Below are 21694 nucleotides of genomic sequence, written 5' to 3'. Positions count from 1 at the left end.
CCAAAAAAAAAATACCCTGTATAAGGATGGATCAGAAGCTATTCTCTAAGGACCCAGAAGCACTAGGGCCTACTTTTAATCTGTGGTTCAGAAGTTTAGAATCTTAAATGGATCTGTATAAGAATAAGTCTTCTGGTACAGGCCCTCTAGTACTTTTGACTCCTTAAGATTTTGTGTTTTTTTAATGTGATTCTCCTTCCACATAGGCCATTTACTCTCTGAACCATGGCAGTCACAGTTATTACATTTGATCCTGGGACAAAAGCTATTTGTTCTCTATCTTGTTTTTTGCTTCCTCCTGGGCAAGAGAACCTCTGGGTCCAGAGTGTTTAGAGGTAACCAGAAAAAGTCAGAAGGCTATAGCAGAAGCCTATTCCTGGAAGAGGCAAGAACAGAAAAGCAATGCTTACCACATCCTCCTTATGTCAACATGCATTTTAGATGATTCATCTGGATATCAATGGCAAATGAACGCTGTACAAAAAAAATGTGACCAAGAATTCATTTTCTTCTTCTATGTGACATCATTCCAGTGCTGTGTCTGTCTCCTACTCCATTGAGGTACCTGGAGGTAAAAGAAGAGGTGTGTTGGAGCCAGCCTAGACTAGAACCTTGTTAAATTTTCAGCATGTTATTGTCATTTAAATCATAGAAATCAGCAAGCACTACAAATATGAATTTAGTTTATTGTTTTACAGATTATCTAGATTTAAGAACTCACGGAGAAAATGTTAGTAATTCAGATTAGATTTAGATGCCCACATTCTTTTTCCCTCTGGAGTGCTGGCTGTTAAACATTTACTAGTACAATCCTAGGTGCATTCCACATTAACCTTTGCTAAAGAATAGTATGGAAGTTTAGGGAATTAATAGTATTGGGTAACCTCAGCTTTGTATAAACTTCATGATTCCATTGTAATTCCAATTTGGATACCTTTTCCCTACTAGATTCAAGTCAGACTTGAATAAGAATTATGTGACCTTGAGTCATCAATTAATCAATAAATATATATTTATTAAGTCCCTAATGTGTTCTAGGCCTGTGATAGTCCCTGGGGGATATAAAAACTAAAAATGAAGCAATTTCTGTTCTCAAGGTTCTTTTGTATTAGAGGAAATGTCAGGTACATATAAAAACAAGAGCAGAATAAATCTCATGAAGTTCAGAGAAGGAGGCTTCTAGCATTTGGGATCAAGAAAGGCTTCATGTAAATCATTAATGTTTTTGAGGGCCTCAGTTTCCTCATCTGTAAAAATCTAGTTTAAATGACTGCTAATGCTCCTTCCAGATTGAAATATAATTCAAATATATGATCCTATGAAGTAAAAAGATAAATTTGTTGGAAATACTCTTGAAAATAGTTGTTTTAAATAGATGTTGTTTTAAATAGAAAATCTATTGGATAATTCATCACTGAAAAGTCTAAGAGTATAATCTCTAACATTTCCATATAATGCAATAATGAATGTAGGAACTACAGTGACTTATTCATTAACCATTTGAATGTTCCTTTTTGCTGAATCAATGCCAGTCTTTCTACTATATTTTATGGTTCAGTAATATAGACTCTAGTTATCAGTGATACATAAACTGATGGTGATAGGGACATGAATTGTAAGACTCGATCTACTGACATTAAAAATGGCAACAGTAGTAGCTAGTAGCTTTTCTCTACAATGGAGAAATCCTTGAACAAGAATTAATTTAGACTCAAGTATATGAGTTTATAGGTACTAATTTGTAAAAGTTAACAGCACATCGAAAGATGCATCTGAGTTATTTACTTTTACATGTGAACTTTTACTTAAATTCAAATTTTAATACTAATAGATTCCTATTTAGTCAGGACATAAATTGAATAGGAATGATGTGGTACATTGCATAGAGTGCTAAGCTTAGAAGCAGGAAGAAATGCATTTAAATACCATATCGGGACACTTAACAGCTCTGGGATCTTGTATAACTCACATCTATGGCCTAAGGTAGCTTGGTAGGACTTAGCTACCAAAACAAAGAAGAACTGGTTAAGGAGTTTTACATACAAAGAGAGTCCCATGATGCATGGGTTTTCCATATTTATCTTAGGTATATGTAATATTTTCTGGAATATGCTATTGCATTCATGGTAACCTATGCTAAAAATATTTTTTAATTACATGAATTCTTGTAGTCAACTAGTCATCTTGCTGTAATGTCTTTATCAATCTCATTTATTTCTATTTTTTTAAATTTATTTTATTTTCAATTCACAGAACAAAACAAGCATTTCAATAACATAATACAATAAAAAAGATGATTGCCAATGAAACTGCAAATCTACCATGTAAAACTTGCCATTCCCTCTGAATCTACAATAAAGTTATCATGTAAATTTCTTTTTTTTTCCTTCACCCCTCCCCAGCCTAATGACTACCATTGGACTCAAATTGAGGAATATGAATGTGTGTTTGTGCATAAATGTAAAATTATTTTTGCATACTTCTATTTACCAGTTTTTTCTCTATCCTTTATCTTTCATCTGTGTGTCTATAATAGTCAAAATGATTTAAAAGCTCAAAATATTTCCTAAAACAACATCACGATGACTATATGTTTTCATAATTCTGCTCACTTCATTCTTCATCATTTCTGTATTTCCATGACTTTTTAAGATCACTGAATTCATCATTTCTTATAGCACAGTAGCATTCCATAACAATCATAATCACAACTTATTCAACCATCCCCCAATTGATGGGGCTCCCTGCAATTTCCAGTTTTTTTACACCACTAAGGAGAGCTACTATAAACATCCTATTCACATTAAAGTAATAGCTTTTGAATTTTTTATCTTATTTTTTACTCACAATTTTCTTTTTCAGACTTTCTTTTTACCTGTTCCCTCTTACCTTATTTCCTCTCCCCTCCCTCCCACCACCCCTCACTTTAGTGATATAAATCAATTTATGCCTTTGAGCTCAGCATATACCCAGTGACCAGAAGAAGGCCATCTCTAGTTAGTTACTTGGATATATTTGGCCTCAGATACTTTTTAACTGGGTGACCCTAAGAATTTCCCTAAGCTTTATTTGCATTAGTTTCTCATGTGTAAAATGGAACACACCGGAGAAGAAAATGACAAATTACTATGGTATCTTTGCCAAGAAAGCCCAATTGTCAAGTGCATGCAATCACAAAGAGTCAGACAGGAATTATCTTCACTCTTCTGTTCATTTAAAATGTCATTTGCAACCAACCTCTCTCTAAATTTCCCTTCGAAAGTCTCCAACTCTTGTAGAGGTAAACTTAAGTTCTCAAGTGTTTTTACATTGGAATGCAAGCTCAAGCAGATTCTATTAAGTTAGGAAGATATTCAATGTGGGCTTTGTGGTGGAAAGTGTACCTACTCACTGAGAGTCAATTCCTTTTCTTTTTTTAATGTGAGATAATTGGGATTAAGTAACTTTATGGTCATACTGCTAGTGAAAAAAGAAAGAAGAAGGAAAAAAGAAGAAAGGAAAAGAAGAAGAAGAAAGGAAAAAGAACAAAAAGAAGGAAGAAGAGGAAGAAAGAAGGAAAAAGGAAGAGCAAGAAGAAGAAATAAGAAGAAAGACATGGATTTGGAATCAGGAGGCAGAATTTAGTCCTGACTGCCTCTTTTTACCTGTATTTCATTGAGAAAATAACAAAAAAAATTTTGAGTTACAGTTTGTTAATCTATAAAATGGGAATAATAAGTACTACATTGAATTGAAATGAGTAAGAACCTATCCATTGGAGAATGGCTAAACCAATTATGATACATGAATATAATGAAATATTATTGTGCTACTACAACAAATGAAAATGTGATTAACACAGAAGTATGGAGAAATCTACATAAACTATTGCATAGTGAAGTAAGTGGAACCAAGAAAAGATAAACACAACACAACAATATGAATGGGGAGCATTATGAGAAATATTGAATAATTACAAAGAATACACATGGTCTGAAAGAAGAGATATGGTAACATATTCCCAATCTACCCCTTTAAAAAGTTTGGAAATCCACAAGTGTAGGATAGATTTTGTCATTTATTTTCTCTTCTCTTTTGCCTTCAAAAATTGTTACATAGGATGATTTTCATGATTTTCTGATAGGGAGGAGAAGGAATACTTGAGAAAATATGGTGATATTAAAAACCAAAATATATCAATAAAAATTTATTTTGAAATAGCACCTATTTCACATTGTGGGAATCAAGGAAGAGTGTCTTTTACAAAATGCAAAGCATTTTGAAATCTACCCTTAGGGCAAATTACCCATAGGGTAATTAACTGTCTTTTGCTTCTCTCTTTATATAAAAGTGTAGTCCATCTTTAATTGTATTCCCCATTTAGTTATTATCAAAAGTACCAGGTGTCACTACTGAAAGACTCAGGGATTAAAAGTATATAGCACTGTAGTATACTGAAAGAAGTCCAAGAAACAGCACAGTTTGGGCTGAATCTTCCTCAGAGGCTACTTCAATTAGCCTAGAACTATATTCACCAGAAGAAGCGCGCTAGGTAATGCAGTAGACAGAGCATGAGGTCTGGAATGAGGAAAGTCTTATTTCATATCTAGCCTTAGACATTTACCAACTGTGAATGATGAGTAAGTTGCTTAACCTGGTTTGTCTCAGTTTCCTCATCTGCAAAAGGAATTGGAAAAAGAAATGGCATTCAAGTCTTTGCAAAGAAAACCACAAAAGGGTTCACAAAGAATTGGACATAACTGAAAATGGCCAAGCAACAATTGTAGCAGCACAATAATGTTCACAGTGTCACTGACTCCACTGAAATTGGTGATCTAATTACTATATCCCAAACTACATCCTTTATCCCAATACAGTAAGCCCTTTTTAACTGTCTAGAAATGTAAATGTCCAAGTTTTTATAGGAATAGATACCCCAGTGAATGGATCCTTGTCTCTACCTCATAATCTATTCTGTTCTCTCTGTGCCTCCTTCAGGAGATGATGGTTCAAGAGAGATGGTTCAGAAAGAAGAAATATTCCTGGAAGGAACTCTGTCATATGAATCTCTCTGTCAGGAACAGATGGAATTTGAGGAAAACAGAACTAGTCAAATGGGGAGGCAGTAGTAGTCCTGATATATATAAAACTCATTATAACAACTCACAAATATATGGTATTTTAAGGTTTGCAAAGTACTTCCCTCACAACCACGCCATGAGGAAAGTTGAACACTTTGCTGGAGTTGCCATTTTATGGATAAGGAAACTGAAGGTCAGAGATTTCTAAGTAACTTGCTTAGAATCACAGAGTTAATAAGTTAGGACTAGTATGAAAAAATGGCTTTGAGATAATTGTCTATTCCTTCTGTAACATCACCACTTAAAGCCACAGAAACACTTAGGGATTAGTGTACTTTTCTTCCATAATTCCTGTTTTTTTAAGATTAAGAATGCTCTTTCTGGAGAGCAATATGGAACTATGTATGCCCAAAGAGCAATAAAACTGTTCATACCCTCTGGCCCAGCAATTTCAATTCTAGGTCTATATCCAGAAAAAAAATTACAGAAAAAAGGGAAAAGTCCTGCCTGTTCCAAAGTATTCATAGCAGCTCTTTTTGTAGTGGCAAAGAATTGGAAGTTGAGGGGATGCCCATCAATTGGGGAATGACTAAATTATGATACATGAATGTTATGGAATACTTTTGTTATATAAGAAACCATAAATGGTCAAATTCTAGTGAAGCGTGGAATGAGTTACACAATCTGATGCTGAATGAAGGGACTAGAACCAAGAGAAAAATGGACACATTGATAACATTGTGAGATGAACAGCCTTAATGGAAGCAGCTCTTCTTAGTAGTCCAGAGAGCTAGGTCAACTGTTTTAGGGAAAACAAAACACACAAAAAGAAAACAACACTTCAGGATTTGATTAACACTTTGTAAAATATGTCTCTTATATATTCTCTTTCCCTTAATCCTAATTCCTCATACTGAAAATTACTAATCTCTAAATTTGTTTATCAAAATATGTATGCATATATGATGCTAATCCAAATATTTGCTGCTGAGGGGAGGGGAGTGGGAGGGGAGGATGGAAGGAAATTTTGTAACCTAAAAGCATACGTGTGCATATGGATGAAAATAAATAAATTTATGGAGGTTCTTCAAAAAAGATTAAGAATGCTCCTTGTTATACTGTGAAGCATGGACTTATTTTCTCTATTTCAATATATACAGAATTCTGTATAGAATTTTCTTCTTTCATTCATTCATTGCATTTTCTTCTTTCCATTTAAAAATAATACCTACACTTGAGTCATGGAAATACACATTTCCAATTTAGACAGTTTATAACAAGCAAATATCAAACTTGAATAAGAAGTAGACTGGAAATAGGGGTCTGTGTTACCAATAGGTCCTTTATCTCCTTCAAGTTTTCAGAAGTTTTTTTCTTTATATTAAGTTATGCAATGGATAAAAAGCCCGTTAAAATTTGAACATAAAACATAAAATCAGTTTTGAGGGTAGCATTTGGTCCTAAGATATTTGTGATTAATCAACCATTTTATTACTGAATCAGCTATTCATCTATTCCAGTAAAGCAGTATTGGGATAGAGCACAAATATCATTTTCTAGATGAAGAAAGTAAGGTCTATATGACTGACCTTACTAAGCTTATCCAGACAATGACAGTACTAGAATTCAACTGGTCACCAGTGTCTCCACAGATCTGATATACATTTTCTTGGTCAATAGGCAGAAAGAAAAAGAATCAAGGGGCAGCTGGATAGAGCACCAGTCCTGGAGTCAGGAGTACGTGAGTTCAAATCTGGCCTCAGACACTTAATAATTACCTAACTGTATGACCTTGGGCAAGCCACTTAACCCCATTGCCTTGCAAAAAAAAAAAAAAGAAAAAGAAAAAGAATTGAAAATCCACTACATCGTATTCCAGTCAATGAGAAACAGATGGGAGATCCAGTATTATCTCATACATACCTGCGCCAATATAAATGTATAGTTGAAGGCATGTGTGTGTGCATTCTTGTAACTACTTTATGATATGTATATTTATATTAATTTTATATATACACTAAATATATTCTAAATGAACTTCCTATTGTCCTCATTAGGCTATAGATTCCTTTTGTTAAAGGGTCATGCTATTCTTTGTTTTTTGCATCACCAGATCTTAACACAGCAACTGACACATAGTAGGCTATTAATAAATATTTGTTGATTGATTCATTATGCATCCAACAAATATTTAAATGAATTCTACATACAAAATACTATTCTAGTCATTGGCAAGCAGGAGAAGAAATAAAAAAATAAAAATAAGACAGGGTTCCTGACTTCTAGGAGTTTGCAATTCAGTAAGAAAGATAGCACATGAACATAGATACACACAATTAGATTAGAAGATGATAAACTCCTTGAAATCAAGTGAGATATCCATATGTATTTAGAACTGCAAATTTTATATGTGAAATATAACTGAATATATGTCTGTCTATATATGTATTTATGTGAGTATATTTATATTGAAATATTTTACATTTTTATAAAATTTTAAAATAGAAATATTAAACTTAAATAGGAGTATTTATATAGGCAATATTTATTAAAATGAATGTATTTGTATATATTTATGTGTATATATTTATGCATGTATAAATGAATTCATGTAAAATTATACATCAATATATACATGTATTTATGTATGTATATATTATAGTATATAATCAATTAATGTATTATATAGAATCTTTTATCAAAATATACTATTTGTGACAATTTAATAATTATTATTTTATATAAATATATAAAACATATTTATGATCTATAAATATATGCAGATGTTCCTTATTGGGTTTCATGCCTATAGATATGTATCTATGTGTATATACAATCAACAGTCAATAAGCTCATCTCCCCTACCTGGTCAATGAAAGGGCACCTTTCTTAGTTAATACCTCTCCCTTCAACTCCTTTACTTCAGGAGTTGTTACTTCTTCACTAAGCACTGAGCTTTGGGCAAACTTTAACATAATATTGACTATTTGACATATGTGACACATTCATCTATACATATGGGCACATTCATCCATACATACATACATATCTAATTCCTGAGTTCCATTGCTTCTCCCTGACTTTTGAAGGTGATATTATATACTCTACTGGTAGTGAGAAATTTTCATTGTTTTCAGGAAAAGTTTCAGAAATTCAGAATTCCTGACTTCCTTCTATTTCATCCTTCACACACACACACACACACACACACACACACACACACACACACACAAATACAAACACCCCCACATACACAATCAAAATTGTTTGTATCAGTTTGTTTATTTCATATGCTTACAGAAGAAAACAATGAAGTTTCTTGACATGGATGCTGGTGGTTACTATAATAAGTATTTGCTGAAGAAACCACAAGAGTGAATTCTAAAGGAGTCCATGTAAAGGATGGAGAGGCAGATTTGCTTAGTTTCCTCATGGCAGCAGGAGTACATTTCAATTTGATATGCATCTGAGCTTTCAGATGAAAATATTTTAGACGAGAATATTAATACTAAAAAAACCCCAAAAATATACCACTGCCATCCATATAAGGTATGCTTTGTTCTCTAAGAAAAAACTCACTTGTCATTTAAATGAAAGAAAGAGCAACAAATGAGAAGTAATTTATATGCTTACAAAAGCCTTTCTAGGTGCTGCAATTGCCTTGTAATGAAAACAAAAGGTTTATTCACTGAACCTAAGATTTCCAAGTATAGAAAAATAATTTCTGCCTATTCGATGATTAGTGACTTCTCCTCATAGATAATAACTTGTATCTACCCTTACAGAATGTTTTAAGGCAACTAATTAAATATTGTACCAAAAGTTTTAGCCTTTGAGACAGTGTATTTTGCTATTCCGTTACTATTATTTTAATTTTTATATTCATATTGTGTTGTGTAAGACTCCACCTACTTTAAGATGCAGCTGAAAGAGACTACAAAATACATTCTTATGTTACAGCAATCTTTTGCAAAAATAAAAAATGCTTGTCTTATTATCTTAAGAAAATATTTTTACATTTTAGAGAATTTTCTTGGGGGGAGTGACTGCAATGATGTGACAGGTTAATAGAAATTATTAATTAAATATAATGGATTAACTAAGATTTTTAAAAACAGTTTGACATCATCTCTGAGCATCTCCATTCATCTTACTTTATTTAGAAGACTGAGGTCATCTGACATGTGACTTCCTCTAATCTTCAGTTTCTCAATCCCATGCCTCTTGGTATTTTCTCTATCATCTTCATTTCCTTCCCTCGTTGTTTTTCTCTCTCTTCCTTTGTAAGACTGATCCTACCACCAACATCATTCCATCCATGATGCCCTTTCTAGATTTTTGTTTTGTCAACTTATTTGACCTCTTTTGTTTCTTCTGTCTCTATTCTAGCAGCCCCTTCTTCACTGTAGGCAAATATGCTCATCTCCCCTATCTGGTCAATGAAAAGGCACCTTTCAATTAGTTAATACTTCTCCCTTCAACTCCTTTACTTCAGGAGTTGTTACTTCTTCACTAAGCGGTGAGCTTTGGACAAACTTTAACAGAATATTGACTATTTGACATATGTGGCTTGGCTATCTGGTCCTTCACCATACATCTTTCTGGATATAAGTTTATTCACTTATTCTCTTAATAAGGTCCAATCCTTCTATCTGCTTGTCTTCTTTGTGTCCTGTGTAGTGTGTGAGTGTGTGAATGCTAGTGTTTCTGTGTGTGTTTGTATGTGTGAGTGAGAAACAGAGAGAGAGAGAGAGAGAGAGAGAGAGAGAGAGAGAGAGAGAGAGAGAGAGGAAGATAGTAATATTGTCTCTATGAAGGAATTCATTTGTTTTTATGGGCCTTCAAGTTAAACAAACCAGCCACTATGTTAACCTCAGCAGGGTTAGTAAGCACAGGGAATAGGACTCATTATCTCAGTGTTGGATGGAATCTGAAGCCATGTGGACCTATCATTAACTGCCTCCCAAAAAATTCCTTGATGATATTCCCAAGAAATGATCATCTTACTTAAAAACCTCCATTGGCAAGATAACCACTCCTTTTGAAGGAGTTTATTCTAAGGGAAATCGACCCTACAGATACTACAGCTTGCCTCTTTTCATTGCCTCTATAATTATGAATGATCATGTATGATATCCCTGGATCTCAAAACAAATATCTTTGATTTTAAATCTAATGCTCTAATGGTTCAGAATTCAGAGATTTAAGGCAGGAAGGATCATAGTTTATGGGAACATAAACATAGAGCTAGAAGGAATCTTTGAGACAATCTAGTTCAATCTCCTTTTACAAATAAGGAAAATGGAGCCCAGGAATGTTAAGTAACTGACCCCCAAGGTCACAAAGGTAGTTAGTGATGAGATTTGAACCCAGTCTACTAACCTCAGAAATAATGATTTTTCTGATTTTCTGGTACCTCCCCTTCATTTTACAAATGAACAAAAGAAGATCCAAAGATAAGTTAAGTGATTTGTCAAAAGTCATACCACTGACAATCAGAGGTAAGATATGAACCAAGTTCCAAATTTCATTTTTAAATACTATACAATGTTGCATCTTGGAATTGCACTTAAAACAAAAGAGTAATAACCCAATGTTTAAATTGAAATAGTATATTTTGTCTGTCTTCTATAATTAGAGATTTCAAGTCAATGTTTATGCTTTTCAAATTCAGAGAGGCCTTTTATGAGTGTATGAAGAGATTTGGGTGTTGGTAGTGAATGTTGTGGTTATTGTTGTTATTTTGGTTCCTTATTTATATTTCTGTCTGTCTTGTCTCCTAAAAAGTATTTGGGGTATTTTCTGTATGACACTTGGACAACTGATCTTTAAAGAGATTTCAAAGAAAATAAATCAGATTTATTTAAAGAAAATGTGAAGGAATTTTATCTTCAAGTATTACTTTGTAGTGCCTCTAAAATGCTGATCTTTTGAATCCTCTTAAGTAAAAATTGTCTTGATGGTAATTGTGCTGGGAGAAAGTTTGATTGACTGAACAGCTGTTTAAGCTGTGCATACATTTGACAAAAGGACATTAGAAGACTTAGTGACTTTATAAACCTACTTCTGGAACAAGAAGTTGACTCAGGGACAACCCATACAGGCCTCAGGTCCTAAAAATAGGCATTAGGTTGCATCTTTTACATGCAGGGCTAAAATAAAATCAGCTGTCCCATCTACTTGCTTGAGACATACTTCAGTGGAGCTGGCCTCCACTCTACTAATAATTTTCAGGGGACTGGGAACTTTGCTGTACATAGGACAAGTGGGGAAAGGCTGCCAGTGAAGAACTGTGAGAAACTGTGCTTTTATACAAAGCTGAGCTGAAATTTGAATTATACAAAATGTGAGTACAGTATAATCATTTATTCAGTGCCCATGTTTTAAAGGATTGTTGTTTAGATAAAGGCAGAATGTAACTAAACTGTAAAACTGGTAGTTATGAATGCAAATATTTGGGTAAGTTTGTTGTTTAAAAAACAATATTAAATATTTAGAGGAATTGACTAGGAGTAGTATATTGTTCCTCACTGGATTTTTTGAGTAAGGACTGAATGACCACTTGTCAAGCACCATGCTGTGGAGATTCTTTTCAGCAGTGGATTGGGGCATGTGGCCAATGACCTCCTTTCCATTTTGATAATTTGGCATTTATGCAGTACTTCATGCTAGTATTTTAATGTATCTTGTTCTAAAATCATGAACAAAATATTTTTTTAAAATTTAAAATGACAGTATTGAACTATAATACGTCAAACAATACACAATGATGAAATAAAATTACTACCATTTTAATCACCTAGAAAGGAAACATGTTTTTAAGACTGCTCTAGTGAATTTAATACAACAATGTGATCAAAGGAGAGATAGTCAAAAGGATTAAGATTTCTTTTTTGGCCTTTTTGGAGAAAACAGCTTAATGGGGGAATGCTTATGATCTACTGACACATGTCCTAAGGAAAATACATAACATGTATTTGTTCTTCCAGACCTAAAAAGTAATAGAATTTTAGGGCTAGAAAGAATTTTGGAGATCATCCAGATCAATCCCTTCACCAGGTCTGGTTCTTGTTGATTGCCATATAGCTGAGCTGCCATCACTTCTGGGAACATAACTGGAATAAGATTAAAGAATCAGGTCCTTAAATGTCTTCAGAAAACGGCTGCCAATTTAACCCTCCAACTCTAATTATAGAAACTGCAACCTTAAATAGTCAAGACAGATTTTATCTTAAAGTCATATTCTATATTGTTTCCAATACAGGTGTTTTTTCCTTTCCATTATTTATCTTGAGTAAAGCCCAGAGATGCCTGTGCATGACTCAGTTAGGTCTGTTATGACACAGATGTTTAGATATTAACTTTTGAAGTGATTTTTTGGAACCTTAACATAAAGGAATCTCTTAGGAGATTAAGCCATGAACTGAAATGTCTATTTTAGAGCTATATAATGTAAAAAAATAAATTTCAATAGCTTCTTCAGAACTATAAAAGTATTTTTTTCTTTAAACCAGAAATACAAAATTTGGTCACAGATAAACTGTAGGGTTTTACATGATTTAAATTTTAATGTACAGAGTAACAAGTAAAATATTTACCTGAGTTAAAAAAAGAAGATGATTAATTTTAGTGGAAAATTGTATCTAGACTAAGTTTAGGAAAATATTATAAATGAATGACAAACCTCCTGAATTTAAATATGTTCTTTAATCTGAATTTGTGATTTCATAGTTGTGGAAAGTTTTCAGTGTTAAAACTCTTACACTGATGCTGATCCAGTGATGTATTGTGGTTCCTCCCCCAGAGGGAAAACAAATATATGTGTATCTGTCTGTTTATAGACATATATGTATACATACAAATATATATATATATATATGTGTATAAGAACAACATAACTTGAAGTTTGATCTTCAGGATTAACATTTTCAACATCATTTTCTTATATTTAGAGAATCAACAAAACAATAAATCAAATCCTGACCTACAGCATTTACAGATTTCCAAAATGTAAAAGCTCACATTAAAAATTTAACAATTGTTTCTGGAAAGTGATTAGTTGATTTGAGCATGTTCCAACATACCCTATCCCCCTTAAATGTTGGTTTTAACCAAAGAGAATTTCCTGGGGTACTGAGACTTTAAGAGGTAATACCAGGTTCCTGGAGTAATTATATATATAGATTAGGGATTAAACCAGATCTTACTGCTGCAAGCCTCACAATCCATTACTTTCATTCTGCCTCTTTCTGAGTCTATCACAGCAGAAATTAGGAAGTCCCAAACTTTGTTTCTGCTTTAGTATCTGACCTACTACATAACCCACACAAATGACTTTTGCCTTCATTTATTCATTATTTATAATACTTTTTTACATGAAACTAGATATAGAAAGGAGTATAAAGAGGTAAAATATGCATGTTTTATCTATAGAGCATCAAACATTTGAATATTTGATGAACTTTTAATTTTATTATTTTCATTCAAATATTTGACATTATACAGTAATAACCTCTCTCTCTCCAATGTGGAAAAACTGAGATTTTAATGATTCCAAACATTCTTCACTTCAGTGTTCATGAAAAAGTATTAAGCAAGAGACAGACAAATCTTTTGAGAAAGAAGAGGAAAAGAAGGAAGAACAGGAGACTATTGTTTTTTCCTATTTTTAAGCAGGTCTTAACTGTGGTTACTTCTATATACAACAGTATTTTCCCTTAGTGACAGGCCCTTACTTTTCCTTTCTCTTAGTTTGTTATATGTTTATTTTTTCGCCTTGACAAGTATTATCCAAATTTATACTTCACCTGATACTTTAGAAGTGTATTTTTCCTATTTGTAGTAAGAAGAGGATGGCTATCATTTAACACTTCTCTCCTTTTCCTTCTTTTCTGACTCTCTTATAAACACACATACATACATATACAGAAATTTATGAACACATCACTCACACAGAAATACTCAGTTGTATCAAATATATAAAGGCCACTGTGGTACAATCCATGTATAAAAATAGACATGGTTAATAGCTAGAAGGCATGTCTGATTTCAAAAATTTATGGGTCAGAAGAGATACTTAACAAATGGTCCAACAGATTATTTAAAATCTTTGAGCAATCTGTGGGGGACAGAACTTAATTCTCATTTTTTTTAAATTTTTTTCCTTCAAGAAGACATTCAAGTTGCACTTTAAAAATTAATTAAATCATAATTTGTGTCGTCCTCCTGCTCCTGAAGTCAATTTCCACTTCTTCATTAAAATTATAAACATTATCATCCTTTGCAGTGGGCAGGTCAACAGAGGGTTAGAATCCTGGTTCAGAAATGTCATTTTAAGAGACTTTGGATAGAAATGATCATGGTATGGTTATTATGACCATGTTATTTAGTGTATCATCACCTTCTCATCAATTTAATACTATTTCTTAACTCCAGGGAACTTTAGAAATGAGGGCTATTTGCTTTTCTGTTCTTTATCACCCATCTCCTGCTAATTCTGCTGATGCTGAGTATTTCCATTTGTGAAATAAAACTAACTGAAATATTTCCTTGGGGCAAAAAGGAACAAGAAATTGCAAGGACAGCAACAAGTTCAAGTAAATGGAGGAGGGAAAGGAAGAAAGAATGCTTGGTTTTCTTTTTCAAAAAAAAAAAAAGAAAAACCTTTAGAAGAACAAATTAAATAGAAATTGTTTTTCATCAATTGCAAGACCTCAAAGGATAATTCTCTTATTTGGATGAATATAAGTTTATGTCCCATGGGTCTTTTGAAAGTTAGTTTCTGTTAAGAAATCTTAGAAATAATGTCACTTTGAACTTGTCATATGGTGTAATGGATGGAAGATTGACCTTCCCAAAAAGTCTTGGGTTCAGGGTCTGCCTCTGACATATACTGATTTTTTGTTCCTGGACAAATTGCTTTACCTTTCATTGCCCAAAGCAATTCTAGAAGTTAGAGATCTGTTTTGAGAATGGGAATTTCCACAAAGGGTATTCTGTGTACACCATGAAATTAGAGGTCTGAACCAAACACACACACACACACACACACACATACACACACACACACACACACACACACACACACACACACACACACACACACACAGGAAAACCTGATAAGGTAGTTATATTTCACTGGGATTGTTTTTATCTTATATCTGAAATTGAAGCCCCACCCATGACTCTGGTATTCATTTGAAAGTAAACCTTTATAAAAATCCTTTATAAAGCAAATCTTTATAAAACCCTTTGTTTAACTTCCCAGCTTTCATAGCCTTCCAAGTCTAGCCTTTTTTTTTATTTTGTATTTCTCACATCTTATAAAAATAGGGCCATTCAGGGAAAAGGAAATCTAATCTGGAGATACATTTAAATTGAAAATAAAAAAGGGGTGATTCATTTTTCAAATATTCTAGGAACTTTAATTTGTTCATCTCCCTTACTATATGAGTTCTCTCTCTCTCTCTCTCTCTCTCTCTCTCTCTCTCTCTCTCTCTCTCTCTCTCTCTCACACACACACACACACACACACACACACACACACACACACACATGCATACACCTTTAAGTGGGTTCTGGTTTCTCATGTTTTCCTAATTGCATGCAGAAAATATCTATTTTGCCTAGTGAGGCAATAATTTTAGATATGTCAGATTGCTCAGATATAAAAAAATGTCCAATTGCTCAAGGCATAAAAATAATCCCAAAAGAGTTTATTTTGGGAGGTTACTCTTGCGGTCAAAGATTTGGTGGCATCATCCTGATAGGACTAAAGACATCAACATGTGTGCCTCTGAAGAGGGTTCTAAAATTGGCGGTTACCAACATAGAAAGTCTAAATAACATGACACTAAGAACTTTATTTGTTTTAAATCAACCGCTCACGAAGCATTTTTAAAGAACCTATTGCATATTAATACTGTGCTAGCTTCTGGAAAAACAAATTCAAAGAATGAAACAACAGCTACTCTTGAAGAGTTTACATTATAACAGGAGATATAAATACATACTTAATAAGCATATATGTAGAAACTTTAAGCAGACAAGAAAGAAGTGACACTTGAGTTGTATCTGAAAGCGAAAAAAAAGGAGTTCTTTAAGGAGTAGGTAAGGAAAGAGTGGTGACCAGTTCAAAACCATGGAAGAGATGAAAGATTAAGTATATTTGTTGGAAGAACAAGAAGACTAACATTTTGCTTGGATCATAGAATAAAGGACTATACAATGAGACAAGGAAAATGGTTGAGGTTGGTTTTGATGGGCTTCAAAACTTAAAAAAACTTTACATTTTAAAAAGTTCATTGATATATTTCATATTAAATCATTTCATTAAATTAAATTAAATTTCATTAAATTAAATTAAATCATTAAATCTTCATATTAAATCATTTCCCAATACAGTAGGTATTCTTTGGTCTTCTCCTTTCCAGAAAGCCATCTCTTATGATTCAGAATAACAAAAGAAAACAGAAAACAATTCAGGAAATCAAGTCAACCCAACAAAACAGCCTGACATTGTCTGTACAATTCTATACCTGGGTCCCCCACATCTAAAAGGAAGTGGGAAAGAGATGCTGACTCACTTTTGTTCTTTGGGACCAAGCTGAGTCATTTTCACAGTATTCGGTTTTGATTATTTGTTGCTATTTTATCTGAATTAATTCAGTTTACATGTCTTTCTGTATTTGTATTAGTCAAATCTATCTTTTTAAAATACAATAATATTACATTACATTAATGTGACAGAACGATTTTACTCAAGTTGCATCAACTAGAATGTTCAATACAGATGTTGTCCTTATGAACAAGATGGTATATCTTGATTGTGCTTGAATGATCTTTGCATTATTTTTAGTCCTGCTCAATTCAGAACCTATGAATGGTGCTGAAATACAGTTCTACTGCACATTCAGGAAAAAAAAGTGATGTCCACATTAAAGTAATGTAAGTGGAATTAAAATAAATTTAATTATCTACCTCCATTGACTTACATTATAATTTTAGAGATGTTTTATGAATGTTCTTCATTTATAGTCAATTAGTAGATTCTGCCTAACAATTCAATTTTAAATTTCTCTACCTGAAAGCTCTTCTTTCCAATAGTTAACAAACTGTAAATAAGTAGTACAGTAATTAAATGCAGAACCAGTCAATTCATTTGTAAATTTTATAACTATTCTCTGAATTATCTATTTTATATGCTCAGATTTTGTATGTGGATTTTGAGGTCATATCTATAAAATGACAGATACAAAAGAATATACATATTATATATATATATACATATATATATATATATATATATATAGTTAAAAGATGGTTAAATTTTCAGTGTGAGCATTTATTGGAATCATCAAATACTACTAATAAGAGTTTTATTTATTATTTTATTAATTTCCAAAGCTTAGCAGTAGCAAAGATTAATAATGAAGAATAAGCTTAAAAGTTTTTCATTTGTTTTTGGAGAAACTGTTAAAAATTTACAGGCAAACTCCAAGGTGAACCAGAGTGTTAACTCTTTGTTTTAGGTTTTTTTTTTTCTTTGAAAGGCAAATGGAGTTAAGTGGCTTGCCCAAGGCCACACAGCCAGGTGATTATTAAGTGTCTGAGACCAGATTTGAACCCAGGTAATCCTGACTCCAGGGCTGGTGCTTTATTCAATGCACCACCTAGCTGCCCCCAGAGTGTTATCTCTTAATACACTAAACTATTCACTCATTTTTCAAATGTACAAAATCAATGAAAGAAAATTGGTATGTGAGAAGATGGCCCTTGAATTTAGGGAGTAGATTGGTATCAATAAAACTATGACATCATAGCTTTCCAAAGGCAATCCCACTGATCCAACTCCAACTGCCCAGTTTCTTTTTCACTGTTTTTTTTTAGTATCTTATTGTTTGCCCAACATTTTGCTAACAAACTTATGTCTGTTTCCCTGCTTCTCTAATCACAACTCCTTGTTCCTGAATTGTTATAAGAATTAACATGAGTTAATTGTTCTTTTTTTACAATTAAGGATTAATGTTATTAATATTGCCTCTCCTATTTCTTCTACTCTGTTCTCTCTTACCTGAGTTTCTATCCTCAGTCCTAAGCCAAATGTTCAAATTCAGGCAGGTGTCAGATAACAACCACTGACTTTGATAGCCTCAGAGGTATCATTGCCTGTCACAGGTTTGGCATACAGGCATAGAAAGACTGTCATGGAACCGTGAAAGATTTTATCATGGCCTTCATTGAGGTGTTGAAGTAAAGTCTTTTCTTAGAAAGAAGCTCTCATGGGATGATTTTGTTATATCCTTTGTGGTTTAGCTTTCTGTACATTCTATAAAGTATCTTGATATCACACATTTTAACAGTTAATGCACTGTGAATCTCTCTCTCTCTCTCTCTCTCTCTCTCTCTCTCTCTCTCTCTCTCTCTCTCTCTCTCCCATCTCTTTCTCCTCTCTCTCTACTTCTTCTTCCCCTCTTCCTTCCCCCCTCTTCTCTCTTCTCTTTATTTCCAGAGATACAAGAACCAAAAAAGTATTTGGCAACATTATTGATCACCCTTAAGTAATTAAAATTATAGTGCTAAAAATAATAAGAAGAAAACTTTGAATGCAAAGCTGATGATGAGACCTAAGCTTACTGACTAAGAACAAGTCTAGTTGAGATGACTTTAGGAGTCATGGCCAAAGCAATGTTTAAAAACTACCTCTTGTGGAAGGGGGAAATAAGAAAAAGGGTTATTATCTCTATCAGTGGGTAGAGCTCCAACAATGAAAACATCATAACTGCTTCAAGTTTTAAAGTATTAATTGCATGATATATTAAAATAAGATGAAATATGATAGCCATAAGTCCTGGAATACTTTTTTTTAAAAGAATACTAGAAAATATGAAGAGGATCAAGTAAAGAAGAATGATATTAAAATATGACAAAATTTTTGGTCAAGCATATGAATGACAATTATTAAGGTTCTGTCCACCCATTCTATATCTCAGCAAAGCAAATTACAAAAACATATATATAAGATAAATGCAAGGATAGATTCTTGAATTTAAATTGGGCCTAGAACAAAAAAGGCACCCTCAACAAAGATATATGGCATTGACCCAGAGGATTTTCAGTCACTCTTGTTTACCTTTAGATAGTAGGTCCTCCATCTATTTTGTACCAAAACCTAGAATACTAAACAATCTTCTAAATTAAAACCATGAACTCAAAAATATTTGATTTGTGCATGAAAAACTAAGTGAAGTACTCCCCATTATCCAGACAGTAGTATAATTCATTTTGTTTTCTCTACCCCTACAAATTGTACAAAAACTACAGATACAAAATGATCTGGTCCCCAAAGTAAATACAGGATTATATTTGGGAAATTTTGTGGCACTTTCAATGATTCCCATGCCCTTTCCCCAGCAACAAAAAAAGCAACATATATCTTTCTCCCTTCTAATACTTAAAGTTCTATAAATAATGGGACACTAAAAATTTCCAAATTACATGTGACCCAAATGAAAATGGAGGAGCATATACAATACAAATAAATAGACTACTAGAATTGGAGTCAGAAGACCTGAGCTCAGATTTCAGCTCTGCCAGTTAGTATCTGTGTGTCTTTGGGTAAATCACTTAACCCATCTGGGTATTCTGGGTATAGATGAAATTCTTCATCTATAGCATATGAGGCTTAAAATAAATGACTTCTGATGGGTTTTCCAATTTAAGTTTATTAGCATATGTGCCCATTTTAGGTAGATTCCCTTGGAAGGGTTTCTTGGAAAAAAATTGAGTTATATGAATACACTAAAGTATGTATGCAAGATGGGAGTGCCCATATCCTTGTATTTCAAGTGCCTAGGGAATGCACATAAATATGCATGTTGAATCTATTGGAAAAATCAGTGAATCGATGAGATCAAACAGGTACTCAAGTGATTTCTGCATTTTGGTATTCTCTAATCTTGCTTCCTTGAATGTGTTTATCATAATCAACATTTGAATCCTGGCATAGTGACCCTGGTGTTGACCTGTTAACATTTCCTACATTCCAATGAAAGTTTTTTTTTCTTGATGTGGAGTCACTCTAATTTTTCCAAGACATTTTTGTCTGCATTCTCCCTTTATGGGGAGCAACTTTACAGATTGGCAGGAATGAAGGATAATGATAGGGAAGTGAGCAAGCCACAGAAAACACATATTCCATCTGCTGGCATTGTTCATCAACTTTCAATTACTTATCTAGACCTCTTCTGTTGATAATATATAATTCTGATGCCACTGTTTATTTAATTTTTTGAATTATCTATCTATTGTTTATTTGAAGTTTTGGACTGGACTCATTGCACCAATTTAGGTGAGGGACATTTACCAATGCCAGTCTCAGAATCCTGCCTATGGCAGTGAGAGTTTGTGAAATGTTCAGGGCCATAGAATAAATATACAACAAAGGGAAGATTTGAACCAATATTTTCTTGACTCTGAAACTAAATTAAAAAAGAAGGCAAATAGATATTTTGGACACATAGAAGAGAGTATATAGAGTGTAACTAGACCTGATTGGTGTTTGGTCATGCTTAATTATACTATTGGTTTGGGGATCACTTTGCCCTCACTTGATTCTGCCTTTCTTCTGTCTTGTCATCCCTGTCATCCTTAAACTTTGTGTTCCTAGGTTTAACTACATTCTGGTATAGTCTGTATATTCTTTAATTCAAAGACTGTTTTGGATCCTGGTGATTTTTCCATAAAACAGTTGCTTTTAAAACAACGTATTTCACAAATTATATATACTCTGATAACAGGCTATATAGACAATGGATAAATAGGGATAATAATGATGAGATGTAGGGGTGTGGTTAGTGTTCAGGCACGGAAGAGAGGAGAAAGGGTTGGGGAGTTGGTAGTAAATAGAAGTAAAGCAGATGGAATATGTATCTTCTGTGGATTGCTCACCTCCCTATCATTATCCTTCATTCCTGCCAATCTGTAAAATGAAGCATGGAGGAGGACAGATGGGAATGGGAGACAAGCCAGAAATTGAGATAGAAAGTGGCTCAGCATGGAGTTAGGAGCAGAGCATACCTCTGATCACTTTATTTCCCTCCTCAAAAAATACCTCCACTTTATGTTTCCCAATTGCCTGGCATGGAAGCTTTTTCAAATAATCTTTGATCTCGGTGATTCACAGATTTATGCAACAAGACTGATTAGGGTACCTGTTGTGTGGCACTATGCTAAACCCTAGGGATCAAGAATTTAGATACTCCCTGCACTGGAAAAAGACCTAAATAAAGAATAAGTTCCTTAAACTGACATTCAAAGTCCATCCACATTCTCGAACCATTCTATTGTCCAAGTGTTATTTCAAAGAACTCTTTTTCATGTTCTTTATGTCCCAACTAAACTGAACTATCCTAGTCTTGATCTGGTGTTCTCCAACTTTCATGGTCTTTGCTCCTGACTTGTATCTCTTTCTTCCAAATCAGGGTACACTTGCCTGGGTACACCTTCCACATACTTTCATTTCCTTGATGTTATCACTCAATAAACTCACTCTAATACTATCCCCCTTCCCAAAAGCTTGTGTTTACTTATCCTAATATCATTCATCCCTTTCCAAATTCCCAATACTTGGTGAC

General features: G+C 33.4%; 1 protein-coding gene across 4 annotated transcripts in view; it reads left to right on the top strand.

Moving 5' to 3' along the window:
- Positions 1-21694, top strand: part of XIRP2 (xin actin binding repeat containing 2) — a 406258-nt gene that overhangs the window by 281162 nt on the left and 103402 nt on the right. The window contains exon 1 of one of the 4 annotated variants that reach the window (XM_074215790.1): positions 9157-11406. The exons of the other annotated variants lie outside the window; for them this stretch is intronic. The gene's annotated coding sequence lies outside the window, so the exon portion shown is untranslated. Of the gene's footprint in view, positions 1-9156; positions 11407-21694 lie in introns of those variants that run through there. 4 annotated transcript variants of the gene reach the window in all.

The sequence above is a fragment of the Macrotis lagotis genome, chromosome 1 (assembly GCF_037893015.1).
Source record: "Macrotis lagotis isolate mMagLag1 chromosome 1, bilby.v1.9.chrom.fasta, whole genome shotgun sequence".
NCBI lineage: Eukaryota > Metazoa > Chordata > Mammalia > Peramelemorphia > Peramelidae > Macrotis > Macrotis lagotis.
This window is presented reverse-complemented; position numbering and strand designations above follow the sequence as displayed.